Source organism: Helianthus annuus, chromosome 10 (genome assembly GCF_002127325.2).
Source record: "Helianthus annuus cultivar XRQ/B chromosome 10, HanXRQr2.0-SUNRISE, whole genome shotgun sequence".
NCBI lineage: Eukaryota > Viridiplantae > Streptophyta > Magnoliopsida > Asterales > Asteraceae > Helianthus > Helianthus annuus.
In genome coordinates this window covers 75,633,369-75,643,291 of record NC_035442.2, presented here as the reverse complement: position 1 = coordinate 75,643,291, position 9,923 = coordinate 75,633,369, and the positions used below count along the sequence as shown (strand labels likewise).

At 35.9% G+C, this 9,923-nt stretch overlaps 1 long non-coding RNA gene across 1 annotated transcript; it reads right to left on the bottom strand.

Moving 5' to 3' along the window:
- Window positions 1-6,106: 6,106 nt before the first annotated feature.
- LOC118482973 lies at window positions 6,107-6,837 on the bottom strand. Its single transcript, XR_004869395.1, has 3 exons — window positions 6,808-6,837; window positions 6,434-6,545; window positions 6,107-6,355 (listed from the first exon to the last, which is right to left on the bottom strand). It is a non-coding gene; the product is annotated as an uncharacterized LOC118482973 (long non-coding RNA).
- Window positions 6,838-9,923: the final 3,086 nt, after the last annotated feature.

Here is a 9,923-nt window from a genome sequence, read left to right as displayed (position 1 = left end):
TTTGGGGGTGTGACACATTTAGTCTAAAGATATATGCTTGTATGCTCAATAAAGGCTCAAAACTCACTTGTTGTGGGAATGGGTTTATAATGTGATCAAGTATATATAATCAAATTTTAATTAGATTTGTCATGCCTTTTCATAATTTTCTTATTTGGTTCTTTTTATCACGATGCTATCGGTTGTAAATTTATAAAAATATAACCTTTTTAGAACTTGTTATTCCCAAATTAAACCAAGACAAGTTAAAAAAATGGAAATTTTTGAAGAAAAAAAAATTGGGGGCGATAAGTGGTTCCAATAGAGTTTTGTGTAAGGCTTGTTATTAGGACTTGCGAAATTTAAGGTATTAGCATCCCCCCACACTTAAATTACACATTGTCATCAATGTATCCCAAAAATAAGTTTTTAGGTTGATTGAATGTGTAAAAGGGTGTTGAAAAACAAATTTTCATGTTAATGGGCGTCTGGCCACGACCCCGTGGTCAGATCGCCAGTAACAGAATTTAATAGAAGGCTAGCCACGAGGCGTGTTCAGCGAGCATGGCCCTGTGGCCAGTTACCTGAACTGGGCAAATTTCTGCAGAGCCTGGGCACGGGGCGTGTTGGGCTGAGCATGGCCCCGTGCTGAACTTGCTGTAATGCTAGAAAAGTTGTCGGGAGGCTCTGTTTTCGTGCATGGGGTGTGGTTTTAACGTTCCCTTGATAACCTCCACCTTTTCGAGTGTGTTTTTTTCCTGAAAAGTAAAGCTAAACTAGAAAATATAAAAGTTACATTAAACTAAAAACTACAGATAGTTCCGCGGAATGCCTCCGTGGTGCGCCACGTTTATAAGGGTCCTTGGCTAGACCCTAAGTCAGTCATATGTTACTCGAGCGGGATGTCTCGCATCCCGTGTTGCACCGTCGGAGAGCGTCATCCAAGCTTAAGTCTATGACATCCATGTAGTTGACGGGGTCGTCCTCTGCTCTTTTCCCAACCCTGAATTTCATCTCTTTGTCTCTGACCCTCAATGTTAACATCCCATCAGTCATATCCACCATTGCGTGAGCGGTGGCAAGAAATGGTCTTCCTAGAATGAGTGGTACTTCGGTGTCTTCCTCCATGTCGAGTATGACTAGGTCGGCCGGGAAGACAAAGTCTCTGACTTTTACCAATAAATTCTTGGTGACACCTTACGGGTATTTGATAGACCTATCGGCGAGTTATATGCTCATCTTTGTGGGGCTCGTCTTACCTAGTCCGAGTCGGTCAAACATTGATGTGGGCATGAGATTGATGCTAGCCCCAAGGTCGGCTAGTGCATCGCGTACATGTGATCCCCCAATGGAACAAAGGATGGTGAAGCTTCCGGGGTCGATTTTCTTTTGTGGGAGTTTGTTGAGTAGCACGACGGAGCATTCTTCACTTAAATTGACCAATTGCAATGTTTCAATCTTCCTTTTGTGAGTGAGGAAGTCTCTCATAAATTTTGAATATTTTGGCATTTGAGTGAGGACTTCCACAAATGGAAGATTGATATGCGATGATTTTAGTAAGTTTATGAATTTTGTGAATTCCTCGTCAATCTTTTGGCGAAGTAACCGACCCGGGTAGGGCACCGAGGGGTTCTTGGTAGGTTCGAGATTTGGCGGAGGAGTTGTTTCTTTATGGGTTGGGTGGTGAGATCGTGGTTTGAGTGGGTGGATTTTTGTCGGATGGGGTAGTGGGGCCTCCTCGGGACCTACGGTCAGGTTTCTTAGTGTTATGAGATGTACTTGCGCCTTTGGGTTGGTTTCGGTATTGCTAGGTAGTGCGCCTTGTTGCCTCTCAGAGAAATTTTGGGCTAGTTGATTTAGTTGTTTTTCAATATTTTTAATACTAGCTTGTTGATTTCTAAAGTTCGATTCCACTTGTAGGAATCGATCCGAGTTCCTTTTTTCGGTTTCGGAGATGAGGCGTGAAACAATGTCTTCAAGCCTCTCCCGTCCCCCTTGTTGTTGTTGAGAGAATTTTTGTGACTCATTTCTTGGTTGTTGTTGAAAGTTTGTTCGTTGGTTTTGGTTTTCTTGGTTACTACTATTGCCGGGCTCCCTCCAACCAAGGTTAGGGTGGTTACGCCATCTGTCACACCCCGACCGCGTAAAACAACAAACCGCGGCGGAAGTGTCGGGGAGTCGTGTGGCATAATTATTGTTTCACAACACATAATAATTAAAGTTAAGTTTTACAAGTTTAAATTATTACATTGTCTTAGTTCAGACGAAACACATAACATAAAAGATGATAACTTTCTTGATTTTAGATTGCTAAGGCCCAAGTCGCCCTAAGTGATGCTCGCTCACATCAAACATTCGCTCCAGAAACATATGTGAAAGTAAATACGTCAGCATAAAAATGCCTGTGAGTAAGATAGGTTTAGTGTTGAAGATTCATGACTTTGAATGTTAAAAGAAATGTTTAACGAAAAGTAGTCATGAACCTTATAAAATATTATCTTTTATAAAATTATATGAAAATCAAATGTTATAAAAGAATGATGTATGGTTAAGTAAATAACCAAATGAAATAATATGTATGAAATATGTCATGTCTTGTCCTTGTTGAAGTGGTTTAGATAACGCCACGATATGCAATATAATAAAAGCACTTATATATAGGAAGTACCAGCGGCGTATCCACCATGCTTTTATCATATTACACACGTCTTGTTATTTAAATCACTTATTAATAACCATGAAAAAATGTCTTGTTTAAATGTCAATGTCATGTGTAACCAATGTCCAATGTCAAATGTCCAGTATAAACCATGTCATGTATGGCGAATAAATAGTATTTACTCATGCCAAATGCAGAATGTCATGTATAAATAAATGTCTTATGTAATCAAATGTCATGTACAAAACAAAGTTTTTGAATAAACAAAAGTTATGATTTGAAAACCATTGCTTTTATCGATATGAACATTTATGTGGTTTGTCTATCGCATACACTCAAGCCTTGACACTGTCGGATAAACCCTAATCAGGATCAAGGTTTATCAAAAATGAATTTGGATTCTGTCATCCCCTAACACTTCCAAACAACCACTAGGAAGTGGGAACGGGATTTGTCAAGTCCTATAGCGCTATTACATAGTACCGAGCGGCGTGATCAATGTTAATGAATGTATTACTGTCCCGTTAAACATATCAAATGTCCTTTTTAATGTAAGCATGTCATGAAAATGTCTTTGTAAAACCATGTAATAGGCATACTAAGTCAATATGCCAAGTAAAATGTCTTTGAAACCAAGTGTTAGGTATACTAAGTCAATATACCATAAAAATGTCTTTGAAATAATGTATTATATGTACTATGTAACAAAGCATGTATAATGTCATGAAAACGAAAAGTAAAGTTATGCACATATGTTTCACCCCAAAACATTTGAAAAACGTAAAATAGGGGAACTATGTACTCACCTTGGGTGCGTTTTTATATGATAACACAATCTCTCAAATTTGTTTATTCGTCCTCAATTAAGTAAGAACGATTTAATAATCAAAAACTCACAAAAATACCTAAGTTTCTCCGATACTTAGAATTTTCACATAACTTTGAGATTTTCTCGAAAAGTTATTATTTTTTATTATGTTGGTGAATTTATATATATATGAGTTCATATATATATTTTAAGAACTTTGCGACTTGAACGATTTTATTGGTGACCCTCATCATGTTATAAGCAATATATCTATGATTTGCGCGTCGTAATATATATACCCAAACGTGACATACAAATAATAACTTAATACACATAGTCTTGTCAAGTATTAACATGTCATCATACACATATTATAAAACACATAACACATTGTAACACATAAAGTTTACCCATGAACAACCCTTCCTAGTGTACATTGAAAAACACGTATTTTAGAGATTCGGTAACGTTTTTGGGCGTCGGAAGTCACGTATGACTAACCAAACACCAAGTAAACTTAATAAAAGTTAAAATACTTATTTTTATATCAAAAATATCAGTTTGGTTACTGATCTAAAACAGTTTTATAAAAATCATCCGAAAAGCCGATTTTTAACCGTTTTACCGCATAGTTTTGCATCAAACGTTAAAATAACCATCCCAAATCGTAACGACTTGATATTTTAATATAACCCATGTTATTTACTGAATAAAATAGTGGTTATACTCATGATAGTGCAGCTCTCACATAAACCACATAAATCATGCAAATTTCACATATTTTACAACTTTCTAAGCTATATGTACAACATGCAAAGCTACCAAACCTATGACAAACTTTCATGCCATTATTATATGCCAAATAATGTTATTTTTAATGTTTAGGATCTGTTTTAAAATAATTTTGTCATATAATCATTTTTAATAATTTCCTGAGCATTTAGTCAACATGCATTTTTATGTACAAGTATCTAAAGCACACTTATCATATCATTATCATTTCATATAGACTTAAATGCATCAAACATGATATTAATTCATAAAATCCAAGAGATGTTCATCCTTTCCTCATTTGTTCATCTAGACATCATTGCATGCAACATTTTTTTCATTAATCTATACTAACTAACAAAAATTTACATGTGCATGTACATACATATAGAAAATCGGCATATGCATAAATATATATGTTTTTAAAAGTTTCTTTTGTCACAAAATCAAGACAATTCACAAGAACTTTTTACATAACATCCATTTGATTAAACATGCATTTATTTTTCAAGAAACAAACAAGTATCCATCAAAAATCAAACTCAAACTCAAATACATACACATACATATATATATATACTAGTCGTTTACCCGCGCGATGCGGCGGGAAACATATCACTTAGGTTTGTGAGTTTAGGGCTATGTGGCGGCGGCGATTTTTTACAACGTGGCACTTGTTTTCTCTATTAGTTTCTCAATTCTCTCGTATATTGTGGTATATTGTGTGGTGCGTCTGTTAGTTTTCTTATCCGTAGCATTGGTGTGATTTATTTATGTCATGCGTCTTACAAAACACAAATAAATAATTATGAACACACGAATAAGAAAATATCAGTCATAAAATAGTAATTTTAAAACAAAAATCACAAACTAACCTCTTAAATTATTACATACTATGGAATAAAAAAAACTAAAATATTTTATGAAAGTGTTGAGTTACGTCGCATATTAAAGAATCAAAACAAAATGTTGGTGTCGCTTTTTCCGCTTACCCATGACAATCCGGAAACAACACGTACAATTATCATAACCATTCTTGTTGGACGATATCTTAATTATATCATTATATCAATTGTGGTTTTATTAGGTTGGTTCTAAACCAATTGGGTTCGAACCATAAAGGGTTGGCTCACTTGCCTAATTATTCAAAAACAATAGTAAAATTTAATGATATTGGTTATGTCTACATTCTATACGAATAAATAAGAGCTGAAAGAAATAAATGAAGCTTAAGTGCTTTTAAATAAAGATGACTGCAATTTTTTTAATAGATAAAAAATAAACAAAAATCATTTATTAGCAGTATGTAGGTGGCAAAAAGGCCTCGCATGGTTTGGTTAAATTTTATCAGGGGTGAAAAACCCAACTACACAAATGGGTTAGGATCGATGCTAAAACAGGTTCTGGTTGTAAACGGGCCAGCACCTTTAAATGATTCAAAGAACAGGTTTTGTGCTTGACAAACAACACTCCTGAATTCTATTGTACAATTCCTATATTTTATTTCAAACTTAGCAAATATTTATTGAAGATTTACATACATAGCATACCAAACATAAATCAACAAAACAATAAAAAAATATACGAAAAGGCTAAAAATATCAAAGTATGCAGCTTGAGTGAGAACTTAAATCTTCATTCCTGTGTGAGCGACTTTGTCAACGCATTCAGATACCTGGAAAAAGAAAAAAAATAATACAAAAACCATGTTAAACGCCCATTCATTAAGCTTTTACAGATTAAGAGACGAAGATCATTGGGAAGACCCATCGCCTTTTGCAATTTGTCCGTAAATGATTTGTTTATGAAAAGTGAATATATAAATACTAAACCCTCTTTATTCCATATATGAAGATGCATTCCTCATTATTACTCCTATTTGCAGCAAACTATTATCTACTTATGATTTAAGACTCAATTAAAAAGTAATGTGTATATTGCTGATGAAATTTTGCTAGAGGCAGTAAAAGCAACATGTTGAGTCATGGCTCAAAACAGAACCGGGTCAAATGAGCATTTTTTGGTAAGAAACTCATGGTTCAAAACTTAAGCGGCATGGTGAGTCATGGGTCAATACGTATGGTTAAATAAACGTTACTAAAAATGAAGCGGGTCATTGGTTCTGCTTCCTTTGCTTTCTGCGCAAATTAAACAAAATAGTTACACCTAAAAATTACATATATTTAAAAAAACAAAATTGCAGAAAGAGGGCTCACATTGGATGATGATTTAGTCATCTTGGCAAACATATTTCCATAAAATTTAGCATCCTTTTTGTTGTATTCTTTTATCTTCTCCATCAGTACTTTGTATTCAAGAATCACATCCCTAATTGTCCACCAAGAACAAAAATAACACATTAATAATTTGCATATTCAATCAATTTAATATATATTAAAGCCCATTAAAGAAGGTTCCAAAATGTTATTTGGTTCCTACATGTTTTTGAGTTCGGGTCGTGTTCCGGTTCGTCTAAAATTTTCAGGTTCGGGTCGAGTTGAACCTGTCAACCTACGAACACGACCCGTTTATCACCCCTACAGCCTTGAACCAGGAGATAGAAGCACACACACAGCAGAATTTAACTAACCATTGCTATGACAGGGTTACCAGCATCAGCAAAGCAGAGTTTCTCATCAAGAGACGAAACGGACCCCACGACATCAAATGCTTCTCTATACTCTATATGATGTAGGGTAAAATACACATATTTGTCCCGTGTAAGTTGTATAATTTTTGTATAGGTTTTATTTATTTTATTTAGTTATTAGTAGTATATTATATTATTTTGTGTTTTGGCAGGTCCTGGTGCGAATGGAGCAAAAACGAGTAATATGAAAATAACCAGCCAGTTGAACAGAGTGAGGCACCAATAACTGAATTAAAATTGCCACTGAGTGAGTTGAGGCCACTATCTCTATTTTCTGAGTGAGAGGGCTGCCATCTAATTGTCTTGATTTGGAGTTCCCTTCACAGGAAACGAAAGTCATTTATAAATTATTTCATATTGCATTCAAGTGTTTTTTTTAAATCAAGTTAGTGAATTCCAAGTTGCCACATGTGGGCCGCCAAGGACAACCAGTCCAGCATGCGCAAATAATAATTTTGGGCCATAGAATAATAATTACTAAATGATAGATTTGATTTATTATTGAAGAAGATATATCTTTCGGGGGATCCATATTATATACGGCGCACGAACATCAGACGACTTCGAAAGGGGGAAATCGGAGACATCAACTGTAGACGTGATCAAAGGGACGAAATTAAGGATTTATTGGTTCAAGGGTTCAAGCCACGATCAAGATTCACGTCCGGGTTTGCAATTTATTAGTGTTCAATTTTTAATAACTTTGTGTTTTTAAACTTGATTACTATGGATTGTTTATTATTCAAGACTTGTTTCTTTTTACTGGCTATGGTTCTTGGCTAAACCTTTTGATACTACCTAGGTTAAGATGAATATTTAATAGAGTTTGGATTTTTATTCGTTTATTATGGTGTGTATGGGTTTTTCTTAAAAAGTAAAGAACTTTGGAATCTTTAACTTAGTGCGTATGCGTATCTAGTTTTGATTATTGATTGTTTATTTGTTTCACATGAACCTTGGTGAATGTCTTTCATAGGATAGGTTTGTGTTGATTGTTCGAGTCTTTGCGGGTTCGGGTAGTCTTTGGGTGAATTGGCCAATAACCTTAGAAACGGTAAATAAAATATATTTAGAACTTGATATTCTGCTAATCTTGTCGCTGAGAGGCTCGAGGTTATTAATAGGTCTCGGTTTGATATATAGCTAGGATTAGGTTTTGAGAGAAATCGGTCTTAGTTCCCTAATCTTATTCGTGTCTATTAAACTAAATTAAAATCCATAGTTGCCTTAGACTTTCGCGCTGAGAGGTAGATTGTCAGATTAAGGCACTTTTAAAGAAGTTAGAGGACTGAGAGGAAGTCTAACCAACCGGTAGTTATAACAGCCCTGTAGAGTCTCACAGGTTTCTTCCTGAAAAGGGTCGGGAGGTCTTAGTAGGGATTTCTTAGGGTTTAGCACACAAAGATCCCGGTTCCATACTACTTTAGTTTCGAATAGAAATCCTATCTTAGTTAAATAGGATTCCAGCCTAGGTAGTCGTTTAGCACCTCTGAATAAAACCTCCGCCCAAAGTCGCGTCTAGTTAGTCTAATTAATTAGTTTAATTTAATTGCATTTTTAGGATTTTTAGAAAACCCCCCAAACAACAAAACAATTAAGTACAGTTAGGTTAGAGTCAGTCTAGTCAGAGTCTAGTTAACGTAGTCAGTAGAGTCTCGTGGGTTCGACACTCGGACTTGCTTAGGCTATACTACATTGACCGGTACACTTGCCGGCTGTGTGGTCTAGGTTTAGAGAGTCTTAGTTATAAATTTAAAACTTAGAGAGTCTAGTTTAGTGTTTAATTTAGTTAGTTTAATTAGACCACTTTTAGCACATCACTATACTACTTTAATAAGCATATAGGAAGGACATAAATGGTCATTTGCCACTTTACAACCATTTGAAGCCCATTGTACAACCTTTAAAGCACAAAGGTGTTGAAAAATCCTTCAACAACAGGCGGACCAGCTCATATAAACTAACTGGATGCATTTGACCCGTTTTAATCAAATGGAACCAATATATACTTTCTTTCAAAACATCTGGAAGACTCAGACATGTAATTGAGAGATGAACACAACTACGGGTAAAGCCATGGCTGCAACACACGGTTGCAGAGTGAGAACTATGCAACCTGGATATTGCCCCGCCAAGATGATACTCGGATCTTCTATGTACCCTCAAAATACAATCATCATCACAGTCTATTGTGTTATGTAACCTCGCTTTAAAGCATGATGTACAAGAGTAATTTGCCACTAAACTTAAACAACCTTTAAAGCATGGTGTACAAGTGTTTTAAGCACAAGAAACACATATGTAACCTCACAGGCTAAGCTTATGCATCATAGCCTCAACACTTTCAGTTCAGACATATTAAGAACACAAGCTCAGCTTTTGCATCACAGCCTCAAACACATTCAGTTCAGACAGATTACACAAGCTCAGCTTTTGCATCATAGCCTCAAACACTTTCAGTTCAGACAGATTAAGAACACAAGCTCAACTTTTGCATCACAGCCTCAAACACTTTCAGTTCAGACAGATTAAGAACACAAGCTCAGCTTATGCATCATAGACTCAACACTTTCAGTTCAGACAGATTAAGAACACAAGCTCAGCTTTTGCATCACAGCCTCAAACGCTTTCAGTTCAGACAGATTAAGAACACAAAATCCGGAGTATATGTGACAACTCGAACTTTAGACTTACTTTAATGTAACGTTACGTGTCTATGTGATACCTTGAATTAATGAATGTTACGTGAACCTTGTGAATAATGTGTTATGTATGTTGTGTATATATTGTATACATGTATGAACTTGAACCGCACAAGCTCACGTCACCCGCACAAGGCCGTTTGGGGCTTATTCTTGTACGCGGACCATTAGGGCAGCCCATTGAGGGTTCGGCCCACCCCTCTTAACCGTGTAAACACTCATAGTTGGGGATTAGTAATCTCATTTGTTACAAAAACATCACCACACACAAAACCCTAGTTCTTCCTTCTTGTTGCTTGGAACCCGATGGCACACACACACACCCTTTGAAGCTTGTGAACCGGATCGATCCTC